Source organism: Furipterus horrens, unplaced genomic scaffold (genome assembly GCF_987537825.1).
Source record: "Furipterus horrens unplaced genomic scaffold, mFurHor1.1.pri manual_scaffold_3, whole genome shotgun sequence".
Taxonomy (NCBI): Eukaryota; Metazoa; Chordata; class Mammalia; order Chiroptera; family Furipteridae; genus Furipterus; species Furipterus horrens.
The window spans coordinates 29,345,747-29,370,423 of NW_028327173.1; the positions used below are offsets into that span (position 1 = coordinate 29,345,747).

Below are 24,677 nucleotides of genomic sequence, written 5' to 3' on the forward strand. Positions count from 1 at the left end.
TTATGCAAGAAAAGCCAATACTGGCTACAGAAGAAAACATTTAAAAACCCAATGGAGAATTTAAACTTTTTCTTTTACACCTTAGACTTTTACACTTTCTCTGCCATGTGCAGTGGAAAAAATCCTGACTAATACACCTTTCAAGGTGAAGTGGTGAGAGAGGCTAAGGCCAGATGGATCAGCCCATTAGTACAGGATTAATTTACTGTTTCCCGGATGCCACAGTGGAGCACACTGGCTCAGATCAATGGTGGGGTCTGGTCACAGCTGACACTGGCCTTGGTCCATACTGCGTGGTTTTCACTCCAACACTGCACTCTAAATGTGAAAGAGAGGGAGAAGCACAGTTTACTTAAACAAGTGTACTATTAGCCAGGAAAAAACACACTTAAAGCACAGGAAAATGTACAAAATCGATGTTGACTTCTGGCTTGAGTTTTGCATTGGACTAGTAGAGAGAGTATGCAGAGAACTGCTTTCAGGGGTGGCTGGACCGCAACAGCACCTCAGTAAGCAAGGGCCTTTTCGTGCAGGATCTCAGTGCACCCAAAATGACCACCCTCTCAACACTAGGGGGAAAAGAAAACCTTCCGAACCCTCTCACTCTCTTCTTCGGCTCCACCAGTTTGCGTCCTACAAGCCCCTCCCTTCCCTCCTGCAGAAGCCTGCCTCCTTGGACTCTGGTACCTGCTGTCAGTTCTTCAGTTCTGTCTGGTTTCACTTCAGGTGAAAAGGGGGTGAGGATGGGAATGAAGACCGCTGATTGGTAGAGTATCTAACAGAAAGACAGACCTTTCATGCCACTAATATCAGTCTCCTCTTGGCATCTGGTCTGTGTGTTATTATGCAGAAAGAGCTGCTGTCTCCCCTGTTAGGTGTCACATGGCCACACGCTCCTTTTGTCACTCTGGTCTTTGTATGTCCCATGCTTCAGGAAGGCAGACACAGGCCCAGAGGGGACCTTGCATCACCACAGCTGTTACTTCTATCTCAGAGTAGTTTCCACAATTTTCCCCTGACTTTGAAATGGGATTCCAAATTTCATTACAGCTCAAGCCTGATCAATCTTCATTTCTTTGTGCTGTAAATCTGCATGCTTGGCAGTCATAGTGAGGTTGTGCTCTGGCGTTTGAGATGTATGATTTAATCCAAGATGCAGCCGAGTATCCCCTATTAAGTAAAACATCCCAGACAAGACCCAGTTTTTAACCCCCGCAGGACTGGATGTCCGTGAGCCACTGCTTCCGCTGCTCTCTGCGGGACTGGCAGTCAGCCTCTACACACTGTGAAATCCCCCGACTGGCATTTGACCAGAAGTTTTTTTAAGAGCTGGAAGAGAAGGTTGCATGACCCCACATGGCAAAATCCCCTCAGATCCTGCTTCTGCAGCACCTCTTCCCAAGGCAGGACCCATCCTCTTCTCTTCCTCCCTTCTGTCACCCAGCCTCCCCCTGCCAGGCTGGCTCTGGCTCTTTCCTGTTTTGTATATCAAAATCCTGCCAGTCTAAATAGACCAATCAGCAGAAGAAAAGGCAGCCAAAGAATGCTTTCAAAACAAAAGCCCAGTCATTTAGCTAAGCAGCTAAACTAACCAAATATTGTCCCTGGAGTAGCCCCAGTAGGGTCTCAGTTTATGCTACCACTCCATGTGCAAATGTTAGAAAAAGCCAAAACATATTTATGTCAAATGGTGTCCTATTTTTTTAAATGAAATTTCCACTCCTATCCCCAACCCATCTTTCTGCCCCTGTACTAAATGTGTGAAGTTATGAAAGTAGATTGAAAGTTCTGCCCCTGACAAAGTTGGGACAGAATCACTCCTTCACCAACATTCCGAAGTCCAGACTTTTCAGTGTTTTTACTAAGCTACTCTCCAGCCTAGCACTACCAAAAGAACTTTCTGCAGTGATAGGAATGCTCTACAGATGCACTGTCCAAAGTGGCAGCCACTAGCCTATGTGGTTATTGAGCACTTGGAATGTGGCCAGGGTAATTGAGAAACTAAATTTCTAAAATTATTTAATTTTAATTATTGTAGTGAGCATATATATTGGACAGCATAGTCTAGCCTAATTCCACCACTGACAATGAAGGACATATGAAACTGTCAAAAAAAAAAAGACCCCTGGAAATTAAATTGGTTGTAGGGTAGTAAGCAGCATGTTGACTAGTTTATATATTTTTCCTCTCACTAGGAAAAATTTTTGTCAGGTCTCAGGACTGAAAAAAACAAAGCCTCTCCTAAACAACTAGTTAGTTTCTTTTTGTTTTGAATCTCAAAGACACTGTGAGTTGCATACTCGATGTTTCCTTTTTCCTTTGGCTATTGGGAAGCTCAGCCAAATTTAGAGCCCACCTCTACCCATGTGTGCCCTTGGATACTAGCATCGCCTTCAGTTCCATTTATCTCTTTCCTATCCTGTTGTCTGTTTTTTTTTAGTGGATCGTTTAACGATTTGTAGTAAATAGACAATGTTGTGCAACTATCATCACAAAACATTTCTATCAGCCCCAAAAGAATCCTTGTGCTCATTTCTAGACACTCCACATTCCCATGGGCAACCACTGCAACCTGCTTGCTGTCTGATGTAGGTTTGCTTTTCCTGGACATTTTATATAAATGGAATCATGTAATATGTGATCTTTTGTGCTTGGCTTTTTTCACTGAGTTTAATGTTTTTGAAGTTCATCTGTAGACTCTATCAGTAGTTTGTGCTTTTTATTAACAAATAGTATACTACTATATGGATAAACATTTTATTTATTCATACTCCAGTTGATAAACATCTGAGTTGTTTCTACTTTTTTGACTCTTATGAATACTGCTGCTATGAACTTTTACATATAAGCCCTTCTGTAGACATATGTTTTCATTTCTCTTGGGCAGATACCTAGAAGTGAAATTGCTGGGTCACATGGTAAATTTATGTTAAGAATCTGCCAAACTGTTTTCCCAAGTGCTGCACCATTTCACATTCCCACAAGCAACGAATGTGTGAGGCTCTAGTTTCTCCACATCCTCATCAACACTTGTTATTGCCTGTCTTTTTTATTATAGCCATTCTAGTGGGTGTGCAGTGGTTTTAATTTGCATTTCCCTGCAGACTAATGATGAGCATCTTTTCATGTACTTTTTGGCCATTCATATATGTGTTTGGTGAAAAGTTTGTTTAATTCTTTTGCCTATTTTTAAATTGAGTTATTTGTCTTATTATTGAGTTATAAGAGTTCTTTCTATATTCTGGATGCAAATCCTTTTATCAGACATAAGTTTTACAAATATTTTCTCCTCTGTGACTTTTTTTCATTTTCTTAGTGATCTTTTTTCTTTTTTAATTGAAAAGTTTTTAATTTTTATGAAGTCCAACTTATTGGTTTTTCTTATACTACTTGTGCTAATTCAAGGTCATGGAGTTTTACTCCTATGTTTTTTTCTAAGAATTTTATTGTTTTGGTTCTTACATTTAGATCTATGACCCATTTTGAGTTAATTTTTTAAATATGGCATGGAGTAAAAGTCTAAATTAATATTTTTGCATATGAGTTTCCAGTTGTGCCAGAACAATTTGTTGAAAAAACTATCCTTTTTCCATTGAGTTGCCTTGGCATCTTCATCAAAAATCAATTGACCATAAATGTAAGGGTTTATTTCTAGACTTTCAGTTCTGTTCCATTGATTTGTATGTTCTCTCCTTATGCCAGTATCATACTGTCTTAATTACTCTTCTTGTTTTGCTTTTTTTCTCTCTCAGTTTCTTCATACACTTACCTTTAGGTTTACTTAACAGGGAGAACAGGTCATCTCCTTTCTCCCTAAATTGATATTAACTCTTGGCAAGAATGTAATTGAGGCTTCCTAAAATCAAGTAATCAAAGCCTCTTTTGTGAGAATCATTGCAACGTCATTAAAGGGACTATGACCATATTCTTATTCGAACACATCCCAAAGGGGATCAAGAAAGGAGCAGACATTCTAATGCTTGCCACAATAATCGGATTTACTGATTCCCAGGGAAAAGGGAAGAATCACTGCTAATTAAGAGGCAGTTAAGAAATTATTTCCTTTCTCAATATGACTTTAGACTGTACTAGACCTAAGAAGTAATGTCTGTCTTTGAGCTATGGGTATGAGTGTATTTGTTTAGCAGGTTCAATATTTAAGGAAACCAGTATGGATATTGAATATTGAAAAGAAAGCTCTTGAAGAAAAGAAACCCACCTTGAAGGATGGAATGTAGGATGCCAATGCCCTCCTCCCCAAGTGTGATCTTTGGGAGGAGGTGCCAACTCAAACATACTGATCAACTTGATGAGCCCTGTAGACGTGACTCATGAGTTAGCTTGACTTGGGGAACTGAATGGGATCTGGGGAGATACACCCCATCCTGGTGAGGAAAGAATGGATTTTTTGAAAGTAAGTTGCGAGAGAACGTTGAGGAAGGATGGAGTCCAGAGAGTAGCTGAATAATACAGGATAAGAGAGTGAATTTAGCATTTGACTCTTGAGATATTTTTCTCCTTGGTCCCCGAGGAAATCCTACTTATTACCCAGCCATAATTTTCTCTTTCTACCTTGTAATTTTTTAAAAGCTGGCTTACTCTTCATTAAAGCAAATCACAGATGGAAGCCCACCCTCATAAGATGGCCTTGGGGAGAATAAAAATGTGCCGTGGTGAAGAGGCAGAGGGTCTGCTCCACACCTACCTCTTTTCTGGGGTTCTTGGAGAGAAAACAAAGTTTTCTTGAGGTACCTACATCCCAGACTCCAAGTGGTGACCAGCATTATGAGATGCGATCCCCTGAAGAAATTAGAACATTTAAAATGGTGGACCAGCCCCCAGTTGAACAACTCAGAACTCAGGGGATGTCTAAAACCGAACCTGATACTTCTCTGTTTGTATTAGATGAAACCCACCTGAAGGGGTAATTGGGGAGAGGTGAACATCTGTGTAACATTTTTTAATGTATTCATTTATTTAAAAACACAGAGATAGTCCTACTATGTACCATGCACATTGCATTGCATGTATTTTATGTCACCTAAATCCTTTCTGAAAGAAAGTAAAGTAGAGAAAGAGAGGGAAAGAGCACTCAATAAATCTTGATTGAATGAATGAATTGCAAGAGCCAGATGGCATGAGCCTTAAATGAGCAGGAATTTTTCCATGAGGCTGAAGGAATAATGATCTGGGAGTGACTCGTAAGAGCACAGAAGGCTCCGTCCCTCCTCCTTACTCTGTGGTTGGAAGAATGGCATCTTCCCTGGAGACAGTTGCTGGGTGCTCAGTTAGGCAGGGGCTAGCGGAGGGACCTGGGAAGGGGCTGAAGGCTTCTGGAGGGCACCAGGGGAAGGCTGGGGAGGGAGCAGCAGGAAGCTGGATCAGGAGAGAGGAAGTGCAGAAGGTTGATAGATGATGAATCAGACTCTCATTTAGACACTGGTTGAGGATTACCAGGATATGGGGCCCAGTGGGATTAGCTTTTAAATGGTCCTCCAAGCCTGTGCTATTAGAGGCTTAATTATGCTAATTCTAATAATCATCAAATAGCTTCTATTTTCAAGAACCTGTGAAGAAAAGCTCTGGTAAAGCTCTTTATGAACACAGTTTTGTGTCATTCTTACAATGCTGAAGTAAGTAGTACTCCCCTTTTACAGAAGAGGAAACTGAGGCTTAGAGAGAATACTAATTTATTCAAGACTGAACAGCTAGTAAGTGCCATGGGTATAATTCAGATTAGGTCTGTGTGCCTTCAAATGCCAGGCTGCCCCCAGCACTTGGTCTGTCCTGACTGTGGCCTTTGTGGTGTCGGCAGCATAAGAGGAGTCCTTGGAAACCTGGAGGTGTCCATGAGACACACCTATGCAGTGCCAGGCTCCTGGCCAAAGCCCCCACAACACTCCTGAATCCTGTTGCCCACATTGCCTGGAACTGCCATGGACCCCACCACCTTCCACACAGGGCTGGGGTCCCAGAGAGATGTGTATGCATCATCATGCATGGAAGAAATGGTAAACTTTGATATTAAGAAATGGCAAGGCTCTGACTAGTGTGGTTCAGTTGATTGGGTGTCATCATGCAAACTGAATAGTTGCTTCTGGTTCAATTCCCAGTGAGGGCACATGCCTGGATTGTGGGTTCAATCCCTGGTCCGAGTGTGTTTGGAAGGCAACTGATTGATGTTTCTCTCCCTATCTTTCTCCTTCCCTTCCCCTGCCTCTAAAAATAAATAAATATATAAAGTTTTAAGAAATGACTGAGGATTCTTCCACTCCTGAAATGAGTTGATTTGCAGATAACTCACAATTAAATTTGATGCTTCCCTTTTTAAAATTCTTTTAAATGCAAAAAAAAAAAAAAAAGTAATAATAGCTTGGATCAGTGAGGTATCAGTAGAGATGAAGAGGAGGGGGCAGATTAAAGAGATGTTTTGGAGGTAAAATTAACAGGATTTGCGATGGAAGAAACAGGGCTCTGTTAAAGTGTCTAGACTAAAGGCCAGGGAAGGATGCTTCAAAGAGGTAATGCTTGAGCCAGAAGTGAAGAATGAGCTAAAAGGTGAAGTGGTGGGGGTTGAGGTTAGGGCACATGTGTGTTTCAGGAATTGAAAGGAAGCTGGAGGGAACTAGGAAGGGGAAGTGTGATGCTAAATGTTGGCAGAAGGTAGGCAAGGGGTGGGCATTTAAGGAGTTAAAGAGCTGGCTCTTTATCCCAGGAGCAATGGGAAGCCATTAGAGGTTTTAAAGGGGGAATGACAAGATAAGACTGAAGAAGAGCAGAGGGGATGCAGTAAGTAAGATTAGTTCGGGCCCTGGCTGGTATGGCTCAGTGAATTGAGTGCTGGCCTGTGAACTAGAGGGTCACCAGTTTGATTCTCAGTCAGGGCTCATGCCTGGGTTGCAGACCCAGGACCCCAGTTGAGAGTGTGTAAGAGACAACCACACATTGATGTTTCTCTCCCTCTTTCTCCTTCCTTCCCGTCTCTCTAAAAATAAATAAATAAATAAAATCTTTAAAAAAAAAGATCAGTTAGGAGGCACTGAAGGAGTCCAGGTAAGAGGTAATAATAGGGATTTGAAACATGGAGGAAGATGTAGACCAGCAACAAACTACCAACACAGCAGCAAAGCCCCTGGATCTTCTCAGGCTCAGCCTGGATGAGCAAATTTATGTGAAAATGAGAAGTGACAGCTTTGAGATAGATTACATGCTTATGATCAACATTTAAATATAATATTGAGAGATGTGGAAGAAACTGCCTACTACAGAAATTGGTGAAAAAACATATGAAGAGATATATAAATCAACAAATAGGAATATCCTGATGCTCTTTTTCTGGGGAGATGGTGTTGTGCTAGTTGTCCCTCCATTGAGAGTTGGATGAAGCAAAGAATTCATCCTGTATGAAAATTAGGAGACTTTGTATGATTGTTTCTTTAAATGTAGAAGCTATTCAAAAGGGAAACCTGCGTAGTTTTCCCCCCAGAGGATATGCTTATTGATTTGAGAGAGAGGGGAAGGGATGGAAAGGGAGAGGGAGAGAAACATCGATATGAGAGAGAAATATCAATTGCCTCTTGTACGGGTCCTGGACCAAGGGATTGAACTGAAACCCAGGCACATGCCCTGACTGGGAATAAAACCTGTGACCTTTCAGTTTACAGGACAATGTACAAACCAACGGAGCCACATCAGTCAGGGTGGTAAACTTTGATATTAAGAAATGGCCAAGGCTCTGGCTGGTGTGGTTCAGTTGATTGGGTGTAATCCTGCAGACTGACTGACTGGTTGCTGGTTTAATTCCCCGTCTGGGCACATGCCTGGGTTGTGGGTTCAATCCCTGGTCCAAGTATGTTCAGAAGGCAACTGATTGCTGTTTCTCTCCCTCTCTTTCTCCTTCCCTTCTCCTTGCTCTAAAAATAAATAAATAAATAATTAAAGTTTTAAAAAATGACTGAGGATTCTTCCACTCCTGAAACGAGTTGATTTGCAGATAACTCACAAAATCTTACATTAAATGACATTTTTATTTTCCTCCAACCCTTCCAATAAATGTGATCACCAAGATGCAGTCCTCTCTTTTAGGAGTTAATTTGCTCCACTGATTTATTTTTTTCAGGCAATTTCTAATATTTTTAAATTTAAATTAAATTTTAGGCTTCCCTTTTTAAAATTCTTTTAAATGCAAAAAAAAAAAAAAGAAAGTAATAATAGCTTGGACCAATGAGGTATCAGTAGAGATGAAGAGAAGGGGGCAGATTAAAGAGATGCTTTGGAGGTAAAATTAATAGGAATTGGTGATGGTTCCAGGATTCTGGCTTGCCTGTTAGGTGACAAATTCAGTGAGGCAGACAACACTGGAAAAGTGTCACAGAGTGAGGATCATGAGTTAGGTTGTGGACGTGTTGGGATTGAGATGCCTTTGAGACACTGAGATACAGACTTTTACTAGGCAGTGGACTAGGCTCCCATTGGTTGGGAGCTGAGACAGGAAGTTCTCCAGGCAGGAGACGTAAGGGTGTGAATCACCACCAAATGGATTGTAATCAAAGCCATAGGCATGGATGAGATCACCAGGGAGAAAGTCCACAGTGAGAGAGGGCAAAGGCCTAGGAATGTGCCTTGAGGAACATTAGCATTTAGTGGCTGAATAGAGAGGGGTGACTGCGCAAAGGAGCCTGAGAAGGAGACCAAGGAGTTAAGAGACGAATCAGGAGACTATGGTGCCAAAGAGGTCAAAGAAGCTGGTGCTTTAAGAAAGCAGTAATTGAAAGGTCTAAAAAATAAATACTGAAAAAAATAATGCCTATCCAATTTTGAGACATGGAGGTCATAGCTCAAGCATTATGTTTCAGGGCAGCTGTGGGAGGTGAAAGCCAAATTTGGCTGAATGTTGGAGTGAATGGGAATGCTCTAATGACAGGGAGTGGGGAAGGAAGCTGGAGCTAAGGTTGGGGGAAGCAGGAGGATGGGAAGAATCCAATCGAGAGGGTGGGATTCAGTGCTCAGAGAGGGTGGGGATTATGGATAGAGTGAGGTGCCTGAGAACCAAGAGGAGCGAATCAAGGATGGACAGGAGCACCGGCCTGAGGTAGGAGAAGGGGTACTTTCATTAATGCAACATCAGGAGAGGGGACAGATGTAGGGAGATGTGCAAATGTGCAAGTGGGTAACTGGGCGAGTTCCTGTCTGGTGGCTTTAATTCTCTCTATAAGGGAGGAGGCAAGGTCATGTCTGCCAGTGAGGAAATGGAGGTTGAAAGAGGAAGGTTAGAAAGAGTCATGGCAGAGAGTGAGGTTCCAAGATAACTGGAGAAGTGTGTCCAGGGCCCAATTGCAGTCAACGGCTATGATTTATGGGAACATCAATCTGACCTGTGGAGTCATTTGGCTGCTTAGCATGGCACAACAAAGCAGGCAGGACGGCTCATCTGGAGCTGGGGATTTGCCAGACAGATATGATCAAAAGGCAGAGAGGCCAAGGAACTTCGGATATTAACAAGCTAATTATTAAAATGCTGGGCCTTGGCATCTAAGTTGGACAAGAAGAAAAGGGAAAGAAGGAGAGAACTGATACATCAGAACACGAAGAGGTCAACAGGAAAGAAGTCTGATAAGACTGAATAGTTATCTTGGGATTCCATGAGCAAGGTGGGAGCAGCAAAGGTGTGGTTCTGGCGGGGGCCAAGGCCCAATGTGTGATGGTACGAATGGGCGGCCCAGGTGGCCTGCAGGAGATGGCCTGCCTTCTCTGGCACTGAAGTGACCCCGGCAGATGGCAGGAAGTAGCAAAGGCCACTGAACAGTCCACTAAGCTGAAAACAGAGGCGCAGTCATCAGATTTGGCAAAACGGAGGTGAATAGTCATTACATCAAGAGCAATTTCGGTGGAGTGTCGGTCCCAAAAGCTGGCTGTAGTGGGCTGAGTGTGAGCAGGAGACGGAAGAGTGGAGGCTTCATGTATAAGCAGCTCTTGGATTTGTTGTGAGAAGAGCAGAGAAATGCTCAGTCTCTCCTACTCTGGTTATGGGGAGGTTATGAAAGCAGATTATTTTTTAGGATGGGAAAGAATTAAGAATAACTATGAGCATATGGGAATGATAGAGCAAAGAGGGTGAGAGGGGTGAAGGGAGAAAAGTGAAATTCTGGAGGAGCCAAAGCATCTTGGGGATCAGCCCCCACTGTGGCGGGGCCCATCCTCCTGGGAACCAGAGAAGAAGGCCTAGACGTGGGTGGGTTTGGTACTGGGGGAGGAGGAAGTCCTCTCTGGTGGCTGCTGTTTGCTCAGTGAAGCTTGAGCTGAAGTCACCAGCAGAGTGTTCTATTGAGAAATCAACTCCTGTCTCCTGGCCCCCCCGCCCCCAGTGACTCATCAGGAAGGAATGAAAGGTCTTAGCTGGGCTTTGTGCTCTGAGGCTTGGGCCTTTTTTTTCTCCCACCCCACACCTGAGAAGGTAAACAGACTGTTTTGCCTTCCTGGTGTCAGAGCTCCTTCTCACTGGCTAAGAGGGAGAGCTCCACTGTGTCTTAGGGAGCTGACTCTCTAGCATGGAAGTGAGGGGCAGAACAGGCACCCCTATCCCACCCTGACATGGCCCCCCAAGAAAGTGGCTGTGTGTCACTACCAATGCCAAGGACTGAGGCCTGCAACTTTGCAGGTCTGCAGCAGTAGCCCCCTTGAAAGAGCCTAAGATGTATCGAGCACCTACTGTGTCAGGCCCCATGCTGGCCACTGGGATATGGCGGTGCATGAGGGAGCCTTGTCCCTCCTGCCCTCCAGTGTGTGTGTGTGTGCTAGGGGAGGAGGGGGCAGACACCGAAAGGTGGCCATTTCGATTCCCTTCCTGTCAGGGCACATGCCTGGGTTGCAGGTTCAGTTCCTGGTTGAGGCACGTGCGAGAGGCAACCAATCAATGTTCCTCTCTCTCATCAATGTTTTTCTCCTTTTCTTTCTCCCCTCCCTTCCCCTCTCTCTAAAAAATAAATAAATAAAATCAAGAAAAAAAGAAAAAGAAAGACAGAAAGAAAGAAAGAAAAGAGAGAGAGAGAGAGAAAGAAGAAGGAAAGAAAGAAAGAAAGAAAGAGAAAGAAAGAGAAAGAAAAGAAAAAACCTGGAATGAAAACAGTGGTGGGGCAGGTCCCCATCCTAAGGACCTGGCTGGACAAGTGAGGTCCTGCAGATGGAGGACAAACAATGGAAGCCCCCTGGCAGTGACAGCTAGTGTCTGCAACAGCAGCAGTGGTCCTAAAAAGACCTCAGCCTTTGCCTACAAGGCTGTGGAGCACAGACTGACCACCTTTGGAGTTCTTGGACAATGGGAGGGAGGTGAAGGAGACCTGTGAGTGATATGAAATTCTTGCCAATCTTGTTAAGGAAGGGACTCAAGTTTAATTTAATTTGATTTAGACCAACTCAGAGATGTATTTACATCATGAGCTTGAGCAGAGTATCCAGTGGGCCCAGGACCCGGACAAAGGGTGAACAGTGAGAGGGAGCTGACATCTGGCTCTCCCCTCACCCTGGACCCTGGGGCTGGAATGTGGCAGACACAGAACTGCCATGTGGTACCACTCGGCCTTCACAGATGAGCACAAGGACATCCCTCCCCGTCGGGCCCAGAGGCAGGGCAGCAGGTCAGACCCCGTGGACCCCATGGGCAGAGTTTGGCAGTCTGAACAAAGCCCTGGCTCCTCTCCTTCTGCTGCCATCGTGCTCTCACAGGCCCAGTCCCCTGAGGTTAATCTCCGTGTGGTCCTGGGGCCTGGGCCTCTGATTTCTCATCTCAGCCTTGTGTCCAGTTCCAGGTGCGGGGCGTGCTGCGACCTGGGCAGCCTGCTCACAGGCGTTCTCGCACTCTGCCTCAGCAAACCCTTGACCGCAGGTGGTACCGAAAGATGAGTGAGCAGGGGCTACAGACCAGTGGGGGTCTGTGTCCTGTGGGGCTTGAAGCAAGAGCCTGGTCAGCACAGCAGTGAGTGGGTCTGCCGACTTCATCTACGGGAGTGTAAGGTTCCTGGCCCACTGACCTTCCAAGTGTTATGTTCACAGACCAGCAGTGCTGAGCAGAGGGAGCTGGGCTGCCAGAGCTGCAAACCTACCGAGATGCCAGGCTAGCGCGCATGCAAGTCAGGAAACACCCTCTTCAGCTCATGCTAGACCTACAGAAGGCCCAGGTGTGGGCAAGCTCTGAGGCTCAGTCAGGGAACTTTCCCCCACCTAACACTTATGTCTGATGGGTCCCTGAGCATAGAAGGAGAAAATCTACCTGTTCATTTCTTTAACATGTGTGTATTAACCACCTACTGTGTGTCAGGTCCCATGCTAGCCACTGGGATGTGGCAGTGGATGAGGCAGGCTCATCCCTCCTGCCCTCAAGGAACCCACAGTATGTGGGGTGGAGGGCCAGACACAGGTACAGGTAGTGGTGACACCTAATGCTTAGAGCTTCAGCAGGTGAGTCCCCAAACCAGCCAGGGGTTAGGGATGGTTTCCAGGTAGGAGTAAGGGTTCTAAACTGGTACCACTGGTTTCAAGGTACTGAAACCCACTCAAGAGAGAGCAAGTCTTAAGAGGTGTTTTTCTATGACTATGTGCAAAAGATTTTATGACCAACTTGGTTTTGTGTGGTCTGAAACCCCAAAGTCTGAAACTCTGTCTCTGTCTCTCTCCCCCTCCCCCATGCCCTCCCTTCCTCTTCTCATTCTCTCCCCCTCTCCCTCCTCTATGATGTGTTCTTCACAGAGCCACATGGTCTCCAGTCTCTTTCTGTGTTTTCAAGGTTTGCAGAACTTGTGACTGATTCAATGGGGCTGCAGAAGAAGGTATTTCTGGCCCAGCCAGCAGATCTCGGTGGGAGAGAGAGTGAATTCAGTTTACATGAGGGACATGCAGAGAGTGGTTCTGTGGGCCCCCAGCTCCGAAGAGAAGCCCAGACTGGAGACAAAGATTTAGAAGTCATCGGTATATGGTCGTTGGTGGTTGAGGTGGTCCAGGGAGAAGGGGGGATGGGGAGGGGCAGGCTAGGAGAGCCGTCGGGAGGAGCAGGACGCGGTACAGGAGACTGAGGAGCGTCTGGGCCATTGAAGCCAAGGGCAAGGACTGTTTTCACAAGTCAGCAAATGAGCAGGCATAACTGGCTGAAAAGTATGCTTTGTTAAATTGGAAGGGAGGGGGAAACCCCAAAACAAAAACCTAAACCCGGCCTAAATTCTGAAACACTGGCAAAAATGTATAAAGATGCATAAAAATGTCAATACCTCCCCCACAGTACACCAAAATTACCAATGGGTAAAAAAAACACTGACTGGGAATATTCATTTTTGATTCGTTCGTCATCTGGACCTAATTGTTTGCCCAGAATCACAGGAGCCAGTCCCATCCCCTTCTCACACACCAGGGGGCGCACACGCACTGTTTCTGAATCTTAGGCCTGGGCAAAAGCAGGCAGTGAATTTGGTGATAACCAGAATTTGACCCCTCAGCCTGGATCCTTAGACCCCACCTCCACCCCTGCCCTGTACATTACACTGTGATTCCTGAATCCAGGGCCTCCAACAATCCCCAAACTTTATTTCTCATCTGACCCCCCAAACTCAACAGAGACGCCCCATAGGAGATGGGTTACTCCACAGGGGTTCTCACCTGACCTAGGGCAGGAGGGGTAGGTTCCCCACTTTTCATCAAGGTGGTGGATAGGGGAGGACTGGTTTGCTGATGGCATGGACTAGGAAGGTGGGTACGAAGCTGCGGGCTTTGGTGCCAAGGTATGACTCTAGCTTTGGAGCTCACCAAGTCCCTATGAGTTAGGTCTCAGAATAAATCTTCACATAACTTATTGGTTTAGCCCAGAAATGTATAGGGTCAGCATGTAAGTTTGGTATATGAAGTCAGAAACTTAATAACAAGGTTTATGTCAGGTTTGGGGGACATTCTCAAGTCTTGAATTCAAGGGCCAATGCAGGATTTGAAATTGACATCAGTATTGGGGTGTTGGCAAGCCTCTAGCTGGGGTTGACATCGGGTCAGAGAAGTAGAGGGTGAGTATGGGGATAAAGTGGATTTGCATGAAGTTTCTGCAAAGCCAATCTCATTAATCTTAGGTTCCAAGATTATTACTAGAGTTAGGTCAAGTTAGGGTCTTTAATGGCCCCAAGGATGGGTGCGGTTGGAGGTATTTGCATTAGGTCCCTTTCTGGTGACCCAATCTCGATTCAAGAATTGGACATCCCAAATTAGAAAGTGTGTTCGCATTGATCTGGGATTGGAGTTTTATGTGAGGTTTGGGGTTCAGAAGAGAGAACACTGAGGTTCATAACAGCTATTAGATATTAGGGTTCATATAGGTATGGGGCTCAAACTAGTACTGGGGTCCATTTAAGGGCCAGCATTGGTCCTATCAAACTTAGGTAGTTAGAGGTGACAAGGAGATTTAGAGTCAGAATCAGTATTTGGGTTCAATATGGGGCTTCAGATTTAAATCATTACTTGAGCCAATTTCAGGGCAGATTCAGTGGTTTGAATTCAATATTGAGTTTGGGGGCTGGTCAGGGCTCAAAATTAGGTTCAGGTCTGTATGGGGAGGAAATGGGGTAGTATCGGATTCGTATTATTATTTTTTGGGGGGGTCATATTAGAATTGGGAAGTCCACTAATAGGATCTGGACTTTGTATGGGAGTTTGGGTCCGTACATGCTCATTTTTGGGGTTCTGGTTCAATACTGGCAGTTCCAGTCGGTGTACACTCGGGTTTGGGTTGTGGCCTCGCTGGGCCTACTTGGCTCCGCGGTTCTACGAGCGAAAGTGCACGAGGGGAGGGGCGGCGCCGGGGACGAGCACGGCAGGGGCAGGGGCGCGGGCGCGGGCGCGGGCGCGAGCAGGGGCGCGCGGCTGGAGCTGGCGCGGGAGCGGCGGGAGCGGCGGGAGCGGCGGGAGCGGTGGCGGCGACGGCAGAGGCGGCGGCTCCGGCTCCGGCTCCGACTCTAGCTCGGGCTTCGGCTCTAGCTCCAGGGAGTGGGACCCGGGGGCGGCAGAAGAAGAGGAGAGGGAGCAACGGTCCCAGCGGCTTGGGGGGGACATGCGGTCCGACGGCCCCTGGAGAGGCGGTGAGCAACCCCGGGCCCCCTTCCAGTCCCCTCCGCATCGGTTCCTTCCCCACTCCCCCCCGCCCTCTTCCCGCGTCTACCCAACGGAACTGGGGGTGGTCCCGGGGGGCTGGGGGCGCCACTGAGGCCAGGCCGCGCCCCCACCTGCCGCGCCCGCAGGCTCAGCTTAGCAACCCCCTCCCCACAAACCCGGCGGCTCCTCCCCGCGCTCACCCCACGGCAGACGCGCCCCCCACCGCCGCTGGCTAGCCGGTCCCTCGCCGCCCTCCCCCACCTAGACCGGCCTCCCCGCCGCACCTGAGCCGCAGCCCGCGCCCCCCCTCCCAGTGTAAAGTTTCCCTTTTGCATTGGTGCACCCCCTCCTCGGCACAGCCCCATCTCCCCCCCTCCACTAGCGCCGACGCGCTCCGGGGGCGGCCCCCTACCTCCCACCCACCACCACCCCAGCCCCGGGCGGGTCCAGGCCGCGCCCCCGCCCCCGCCGCACCGGCGCCCCCTCCCAGCCGGCAGGGGATCCGCAGCCGACGCGCCCCAGTCTCATTCGCGGCCCCGGCGCACGTGCGGTCCCGGGTGCGCCGGGCGCGAGTTTGGAATCCTCACCCCACCTCAATCGCCAGTGTAGGCTGGTGAGGGCCTGGGGCGCGATATACCCACACCCACCCCGGTGAAACGACCATGATGGCCCTGGAGCGACCTGTCCCGGGAGGACATGTCCACTCGGACCCGCTCCGGAAAGTTCACTCTGTCGCCGCCCCGAGTCCCGTCCCGTCCCGTCCTGGTGTGCCCTGGTCCCCATCGCGGTGCCCACGTTTGTCTCAGCTTCTTAATCTCTTTCCCGCTGTATCTCGGTCTCTTATCTCTGCCCTTCAATGTCTCTGTATCTCTGTCTCCATGTGTCACTGCCTCGGAACCCCTCCCACCCCCACCCGCAATCTCAGGGTCTCTCTCTGCTTTCTCTGCCCAGGTCTCTGCTCTCTCCTCTACTAGGCTCTCTCTGTGGTCACCGCCCACATCTCTTGAGTCTCCCTTCCCCGGGGCTCTCTGTCGTCTCTCTCACTGGTCTCTTCGTGTCTCTGTCTCCCACTGACCCGAGTCTCAACACCCCTCTGCTAGGCCCCCTCCCCATTTCTCTGGAATGCTGCCCCTCTGGTTCTGCCACCCAGTGTGGGGGAGGGGTTTGCCTTTCTCCCTATTTCAACATCCCCCCACTCAGAGTTGGAACAGGTTGCAGGTGGGGTGGGAGCCCTGTCCCGGTGTGAGCTGTGAAACGGAAGGGAGGCTGCCAGTGTGAGGGGAATCCTCTGGACTCCCGTGGGCACAGCGAGGCAGAGCCTGGGAGGCTGGACTGCTGACTGTTGGTGATAAAGACTCTACTTTGGCTCCTGAACAGAGAAGGGCAGGGATCCAGAGTGACCTGGTGCAGGATCTGGCCAGAGAATCCAGGAAGTGCATTGGGGTGAGAGGCCTGGAAGAGGAGCCCAGGTGGTGCTCCCCAGGGGTCTTTGTTGGTGAGGAATCCCCTAAGAAAGGAGAGGATCTGCCCAGGGATCCTTTGGGAGGCAGCAGGGATCTGGTGAGATCCAGAGGATGGTTATGACAGGAAATCTTGGGAAATTCTATGCTTGGCTCTTGCTTCAGGGAGCAAGAAAACCCTGGTTTTTCACTGACTATATGAATGAGCCTAGGGCTTCAAGGAGCGGGTGTAACTCCCCAAGCACAGCCCCCCACATCTGCAGCCCCAGGTACAGGCCACACACTCACACCCCCTCATTCCCACACTCAGTTTACTCTCCCCCCCCGCCCCCACTCGTACAACTACTGGCCTTCCTGCCCAGACAGTTGCCCACTTCGGCCTCCATGGCAGCCAGAGATCAAAATCTGCTGTGCTTGCAGGCTATGCACCACTCTGTGCTTGTGCACCCGAAGCAATGCTCTGCTCACCCAGGAAGGGGTGTGTGCACACTCACAGTGTTGTGCATTCATTCTTGTGCACACTTCTCTTGCACACTTTTGCTTGCTCAGTGTCCTCCTTATGATCTGAAATGCCTCTATAGTTGTGCTTTCTTTTCCACTGCTCTTCCCCTTCCCTCTTTTCTTTCCTTAAATGAGGAAGTTGTTTTAATAGTCCCTTTCTTCCTCCTGTCTTTCTCCCTGCTGCAGCTCCTGACCTGTCTGTTCAGCTTTGTACACCCTGTCAGGGTGGGTGTTGTATGGGGACTTTGGAGAGGGGAGGCTGGATCTGAGTGCTGGGGAAGCAGTATGGGCAGGGGGCTATAGTAAGAGGAGACTGGCTAAAACTTTTCTTGGAAATTGTACTGGTATGCAACAAAACGCTGGCCCTGGCAACCTGTGCTCCCCACTCCCCACGCTCTCCTATCACCCTAACTGGGAGTGCATTATTGAGAGCCCTCCATCCGGGAGCGGTGGGACCTGGGCCTCCTCCACAGAGGCTGTGACACACAGTATAGCTCTTCCACTTTCCAGCCTGAGATCTTAAGGAGCTCCCTTCCTCCCCAAGGCTCAGTTTTACCCCCTGTGAAATGGGACAACTAATCCAACCCTGGTCAGGTACCAAGGCGGTTGTGAGAATCCAAGGGAGCTGTGTGGTAGTGTATCAGCAGCAGTGGTATCTCTTCTCGTGTGACTGACACTGCTGTGTGCTTGGACCAAGCGTGCAGCCAGGGCCTTGCCCTTGAGAAGCTCATGGTCCCTGGGGGAACAGATTGCATCATGGGAATGCAGAGCAATTCAGGAACCTCTTATTGATTGCCAACTGTGTGCCAAACTCTGGATTGGCAACTTTCAGCCAGGCTGCCTTGCTTCCTGTGGGACTAACAGCTGTGTAGAAGAGGCCACCCACCGCCCCTTAGTTACGGAGGTTGAGCTCAGCATCAGCTCACCTAAAGCAGCTCTAATTCTAAACTAAGGTAGAAGCTGGGGATATTCAACATGGTAATGCAGAGGAGAATTCAGAGGTCAGAGTGAGATAAGTTCCAGAGGAGACCAAGAAGGGGCTATCTAAATTGGGTTTTGAGAGATGAATAGGAGTTTTTCAGTTGAAAAAAGGGTGCTCTAGTTAGGAAAAAAGAATGATAATATGAGTGAAGGATTAGAGGTCTGTCACTTGTGGAGTATTCAGAGATACAGATCACAGAGGGCTTTGAATGCCCTTCTAAGTAGCTAGGACTTGACTCTGAGAACACAGAAGGGAGACCCAAAGGATTAAAGCTTGGGGTGGGACGTGTGGAGTATGTTATCAGATTTGTTTCTGTGGCTGTGGGAAGTGGATGGAGCCAACGTGCCCAGTGAGGAGGAGGGTTCGTTCAGGCAAGTCAGGTGAGTGAGGACGGTGGCTTGGACAGGGCAGTAGCGTGGAGCCACCTTAGAGGGCACATTTATTAGGACAGGATGATTTCTTGGATGTGGGATGAGGAAGAGGAAGGGGTCCAGGTTCCTGGAAGTGACGGAGTGGGGCCTTCACAGAGCTAGGGACTTGGGAGGAGAGGTAGATGTGGGAGGCAGGTAATGAGCTCATGGTTGGACACATTGCTTTTGAGATGCAGCGTGTGAGGCTGGGGGGGGGACGTACAGCTGGAGGTTGGGTGTGAACATCTCTGGTCTGGGCCAGAGAAAGGATGACAGTTAATGAGTGTAGAGATGTGCTCACCAAGGGGAGACAGTCTCAGTGGTTAAGAGCACAGGCTCTGGTTTCTAACTGCTGGGGTTCAACTCCACTTAACAGCCGTGTGACTTTGAGCAAGTTGCTTAACATTTCTGAATCTGTTTTCTCATGTGTCAAATGTGTGTGATAAAATTCTGTGCCTTATAGGGTCATTGGGAGCATTGAAGTTAACATGCTGAAAGCGCTTAGGACAGGGCCTGGCACCTAGTAAGCATGGTGGTGTCAGTGTGAGCAATTGTTATTGTAATCAACATCAGTATGGGTGGTGCAGACCCACCCCCATCAGAATGAGGGGGGCTTGAAATTCTACCTTGTTAGGGTGAGGGGCACCTGCTCACCTAAAGTAGCTGGAATTCTGAGCTTAGGCTAACAAGTTGGGGGAGCCCAACAAAGGGAGTGCCCAGCCCTTGCCCCTCATCCTTTTTATGGGATTGTGTGTGTTGCTCACGTATTGTTGACCTCTGAGCTGGTACGAAAAGATTAGAGGAAGAAGCCCTGGGAAAGTGACCTGGTTCCGAGTGGGTGGAGGGGTTTCTCAGAAGGGGCAGCCTCAACGTGTTCAGTTGCCTGTTTCCCCCTCTAGTGAGGTTCTTTATTTCCCCGTCTGCCTCTGAGGCTCAGGTGCACCAGGAGTTTGTGTGTCTCCAACCTCCAGGTCTGAGAACAATGGTTTTCACTCCTCGGCAGTGTTTTAGCGGCTGTGTCTGGGGACTGTTCCTGGTGCAGCCACAGAGGCTGCCTGCAGGCTGCTCCAGAGGGGCAACTGTGCTCTGCTAGAGTTCAGCTTGTTCCTGGTCCTGCTGCCAGGCCAGCCTGCAGGCCGAGCAGGGGACAGAGAGCCCTGCTGGGGGCCAGCCCCCGGTTGGTGCGGAGGCCTTTGTACCTGATCTTGGCCCTGGCTGCCAACCTCGCCCTTTCTGAGGCGTTTCTGAGGCAAGCAGAGATTTCTAACCTGTTTCTGGTCCCAGTCAAGTTTTTTCTGAGTAGCTTTCTAGTTGGTCTTCTGGGTATATCCAGCAGTTATGATTGTTCTTGGCTTGTCCCAGGGTGAGTGTAGAGTGGTTCTGGTGAAGTCGAGGGGTGATTCTGACTGTCTAGGTGGTGTGGGGGCCAGTTTGATCGCGAACTGGTGTAGTTCCAGGTGCTGTTCTAGAATCCTTCCCTGATGCAATTCTGTGTGCTCTGGGGTATTCCCAAATGCCTGTTTTATCTGTTCTCCAGGCCATTGGGGTACATACCTCTTCCCAGGCATGGCTCCTGCTCAGTTTCGGTCCAGTCTCCAGACACCAGGCCCAGTGCTCCCGTTGTGGCCATGGGCATCGCAGTATTGCCTGCTGGCATGGGGTAACCCTCCCTGTTCTCTGCCTGGGACTCTCTCTCTCTGCCTCAGGGGTCCATGAGCAACGGTAGATCCAACAGCCTCACATCTGGCACTCTGAGGCCGTGCCAGCGTCCCCAGACAAATGGGCCTTTGAGTGTGGGACACAGAAGCTGGTTGGTCTGGCCAGACCTGCCTGGCAGCCTGTGTGCTAGGAGTGTGGCCACAGGGAACTTTGTGGAGAAACTCAATGGTCTGGGAGAGGGAAGCCATCCTGAGTGAGTCCCAGGGCTGCTAGTTCTTGGGGTCTTTTTGGGGGGGTGATAGGGACAGGAGAGGGTGAGAGCCACAGGGTCAGCATGGATGGTACTGGGCTGGTGAGTCTTTACTCAGTGAGGGCATCCCCCATGTTGGCAAAGGTGTCAGTCTCAAGTGATTCGCAGGCACAGGAAGCTGGCCTGGGCCCGCAGGGTGCTTCCTGAACTCCAATCTGATGGCATTGCCGTGTGGGGCGGGGATCGATGTGCATATGGGGGCGGGAGGCTGAGGAGAAGCCTGCTGCGAGCTGTAGCCTTCGTCTTGTGGGCACCAGCAGTGCCAAGTCTCTGAGCTGTGGTGAGGAGGTGGAGTGGGCGTGTCTGCCCCCTGCCCCCACCCAGGACGGTGCCCACCTTGCTGGGGGCTCAGTAATGAGTCTAGAAGGAAGGGGCCAGGCTCTGTTGCTGTATGAGTGCCAGCAGAGGAGGCATCCAGGGCACACCTTTATTTTAAAAATTATAGAGAAGCAGAAAGTCAAAAATAAATATTGCTTCTGAAGCTTCTTTGAAGGCTGCATGTACACTGGTGTGGCGCTTTCAGACTGGCTTGTTTTCTGTGACCTCATTCATCCATTCATCCACTCAGTCAGCAAACCTTGACGGAGCACCTACTATGTGTCAGTTGTCTGTTGGGTGCTAGGGATATGAAGCTAAGCCAGGCATGCATCCAGCTTAAGGGTGTGACTCAGTGACCACTCAGCAAATGTGTAAATAAATCAATCATCACATTTGTGGTGACTGCTCCAAGGCAGGGTCCAGCTTGGAGTCTAGGACATCATGTGAGAAAGTACTGTTGGCTCCGAGATCTGAGTGGTAATTGGCCAGACACACAAAACTAGTGAGTTCCAGGCAGAGGCAGAGACTGGAAGACTGGCAGAAATGTGGCATATGTGATGATCAAAGAGGATGTTCTTGCAACTGGCTGGTGAGAGGGAGAAGAACATGGCCAGCGGGGCTGCAGGGATGAGCAGTGCCAACTGCTCCTCTGGTTGGAGGGTAATGTTGAGGAGTTTGGACACAGTTTTACTGCTGAGGCCAGAAACTTGGCCTGGGATATTCACAGCTATTTGCTGGGTGGCTAGAAGAAAGCCTGGCACATAGTAGGTGCTCAAGAGTATTGAATAAGTGAGTGAAGAGGGGGGCATTTTCATTAAATGGGAATTATCCTTTGCAAACAGTTCCACAATTTGCATAAATAGCAACCGTTGAATGCCTTTCTGCGTCGGTACATATTCCGCTGTGATGAAATGCCTGATGTTCTCATCCTTTCCTCTCTCTCCAGGAAGGAGCGGAGGCCCCAGTGCCCTGCCTTCGGTGCTGGTTGTCCACGAGTGACTGGTGTGAGGAAGCGAAGACCTGGTGAGTGTGCCCAGCATGTGCAGGGACAGGGACGCAGAGGGGTCCTGTGGGCCAGACTGAGTGGCTTGGATTTTGACACAGGCTGGTGGAGAGCCATAGGGTTGTCACTAGGGGCATGGCATGATCCAGTGTGCGTGTGGCTGAGAGATAGCGTGGGCCTGGATCAGGGAGGTGGTGATGGAGGTGGAGAGAAGGGCTTTGAGTGCTATTTAGGGAGGCGGAGTAGACAGCACATGGGGGAGGATTGAATGTGGGGCATGAGGGAGGGGAGGTGTCAGGGATGCTGCCCAGGTTTCTGACCGGCATGGATGATGGAGGTGGGTGGGGACTGATACACAGCTTGTCAGATGCCGTAGGTGTCAAATAGGCTTCCTGTTGACATCCTGGGATCTGTCTGCTTTTCCATTCACCGTGTTTCTATAGAAAAGACTGTTCTCATCAACTCTTGGTCATGGTAGGAGGAGTAGGGTACCCACAGGGGCACACCCTTCCTCGTTTCCTTGAGGCCCACTTTTCTTTCTGCTAGAAGCACAAGTGGGTGTGTTGGAGTTGCAAGGAATGAGGTTAGAGAGTTGGGTTGGAGTCAGCATGATGGGACTCGGGCGTCACGCTAAAGACTCTAGGCTTTTTCCGGAGGGTGCCGTGGAGGCGTTGAAGATTCTGAAGCAGAGGGGCAATGTCTTTGCATTCATCTATACATTTCCCCTAATTTTATCTACTTATGAAACATTGTGTGTCTACTGTGGAATAAAGCAGCAAACAAGGTGTGCTGGAGAGACATGATCAGATTTGCATTTTCATGGGCTAAAAGGGAGCATTGATTTGTATGCAGGATGGGCTAGAAGGGAGTGACCAAAGGCATGAAGCTTACTTAAGAAATGAGCGGTGATGAGGTCTTACTAACATGGTGATTGGGAGGGGTGTAGGGCAAATTCAAACTTATTGGCCAGCCCTGGCCGTTGTCTGTGCACCAAGAGGTTGGGGGTTTCATTCCCAGTCAGGGCACATATGGGAGGCAACCAACTGATGTTTCTCTCTCACATTGGGGTTCCTCTCTCTTTCTCTTTCTCATCAATAAACATATTTAAAAAATTAAAACAAAACAAACTTACTGACCAGCTGCATGTATGGGATGAGGGAAGGAGAGAATTTATGGAGGACAGGCTGGCACAGTGGGGCTGTTCCTCGCATGGGGGCCTGGAGGTGGAGCAGGATTGGAGGATGACTTCCTGTTGGGCCATCCTCTGTGAGCGGGAGGAAGGCAGAGCCCAAGGCTAGCTTGCTCATCACCCTGCCTTCTGGCTCAGGGCCCAGCAGGGCTCACTGAACAGTTCTGCAAGGACAGCTGAATGCCCAGGGCATGGAAGCAAAGGGTCTGGCCTGGGCGGAAGGGACATGAGCACGGATTGGGTATCTGCTGGTGGCCAGGTCGTGTGTGTGGTAAGAGGGACATTGAGGTTATTCAGAAGCTGCAGCAGGAAGGGACTTGTCACAGGTTAGAGAGGTCAGATGGGGAGAGTGGGTGTGGGAATACCTCATGTCCCTTTACCTGTCCATTCTGAGGTGATGCGTATTACCTACCTAGAAGCCTAGTCTTACCAGAGAAGGTGCCTGGAAGTGCAGCCCCCTGTCTTCCGAGGAGGCCACCCTGTGTGAAGGGGTGGGATGTGCTGTGAAGCTCAGATTCTGGAGGCAAGGCTGACTCGGGGGTCGAGGGGCAATGCTCTGAGATCCTGGGGCCTGGGGACGTCTAATACAAGAGTTAAGTCAGGCTGAGGCTTCCTTGGGTATGGGCCCAGGGTGCTCCTAGGGGACTGGGCTGTGGGGCAGGGGCCAGGGCGGTCCCTGGGCCATAGCAAAAGTTCTTACTGTCTGCAGCAGGGTTTCTCAGCCTCAGTCCTGTTGACACTGACCAGATGATCCTTTGTTGTGGGGGGCTGGCCTCTTACAGGATGTCTAGCGGCATCCCTTGTTTCTTCCCAGTAGATGCCAGGGGCGCCTGCTCCCCACCCCCGTCCTCAGGGCTAACAGATGTCTCCAGACATTGTATGATGTCCTGTTGGGGACAGAATCACTCTGGATTGATAACCACTGGGCTATATCACCTCTTGTTGCCGTGACTGATCTGTGCAAATCTGGAAAACTGGGAAGGACCAGTCAGGGAAGATTTTCAGTGATGGGCCACTTGAGCCGAGTTCTGAAGGGTGAGTAGGTGGCTGGGGGCAGGAGACAGGCATTCTTCACAACAGAGAGAGCAGCAAGTGCAGAGGCCTGGAGGCAGCCACGTTGGTGAGCATTCCCCAAGGGAGGCTCCCCTTCCCCGAGTGGGGAGGCCGCGAGCTGGTGGTTGGGGGTTAGAGCTGTAGGCAGGTGCTTCTGCTGGTCCCTTTGGTCTGCCCCAGAGCTAAGCCTGTGCTGGACCCGTGCCTCCTCTTCCTCCTAGAGACTCTGGGAGACTCTTCCTCATTCCCCTTCACTCTCAGGGGAGACTCAGAAGCTGAGGGCTGCCAATGGGTAGGGGGCCCAGCTGTGGGAGGGCAGGCGGGCTGTTCCTGGCTGTGCTCACAGGCTCTGGAAGAGGAAGGCGGCAGAGGAAGGCAGCCTGCCCTTGGCTGCCTCCTTCCCCAGAGCCGGGGTCCAGGCTGAGCCCATGATTTATTCCCGTTGTAATCTGGTGGTTGGTTTGGCGAGAGTTGGAAACGTGTTGGTTTTCCTTTCCCAAGTGTAACAAGCCTGTTTCCGCCTCCGTGGCCGCTGCTGCAGTGCCACGCAGTGAACTGTCCGGGACGTGACAAAAGGGCTCGGTTAGCTGCCCACTGATTAGAAGATGAACGGCTTCCAACTCTCTCTGTCCTCAGGCTCCTCCTGCTCAAACGCCAGCCTCTCCCCTTGGCTTAGCA

The 24,677-nt window shown here is 49.4% G+C and overlaps 1 protein-coding gene and 1 pseudogene across 3 annotated transcripts in view; both read left to right on the plus strand.

Moving 5' to 3' along the window:
• Window positions 1–7,081: 7,081 nt before the first annotated feature.
• LOC150014751 (U6 snRNA-associated Sm-like protein LSm3 pseudogene) lies at window positions 7,082–7,384 on the plus strand (annotated as a pseudogene).
• Window positions 7,385–14,921: 7,537 nt separating this feature from the next.
• The window catches only part of PTPRF (protein tyrosine phosphatase receptor type F), an 84,256-nt gene continuing 74,500 nt past the window's right edge, over window positions 14,922–24,677 (plus strand). For all 3 annotated transcript variants that reach the window (XM_090269279.1, XM_090269281.1, XM_090269280.1), the window contains exons 1-2: window positions 14,922–15,101; window positions 21,701–21,777. The gene's annotated coding sequence lies outside the window, so the exon portion shown is untranslated. The remainder of the gene's footprint in view (window positions 15,102–21,700; window positions 21,778–24,677) is intronic.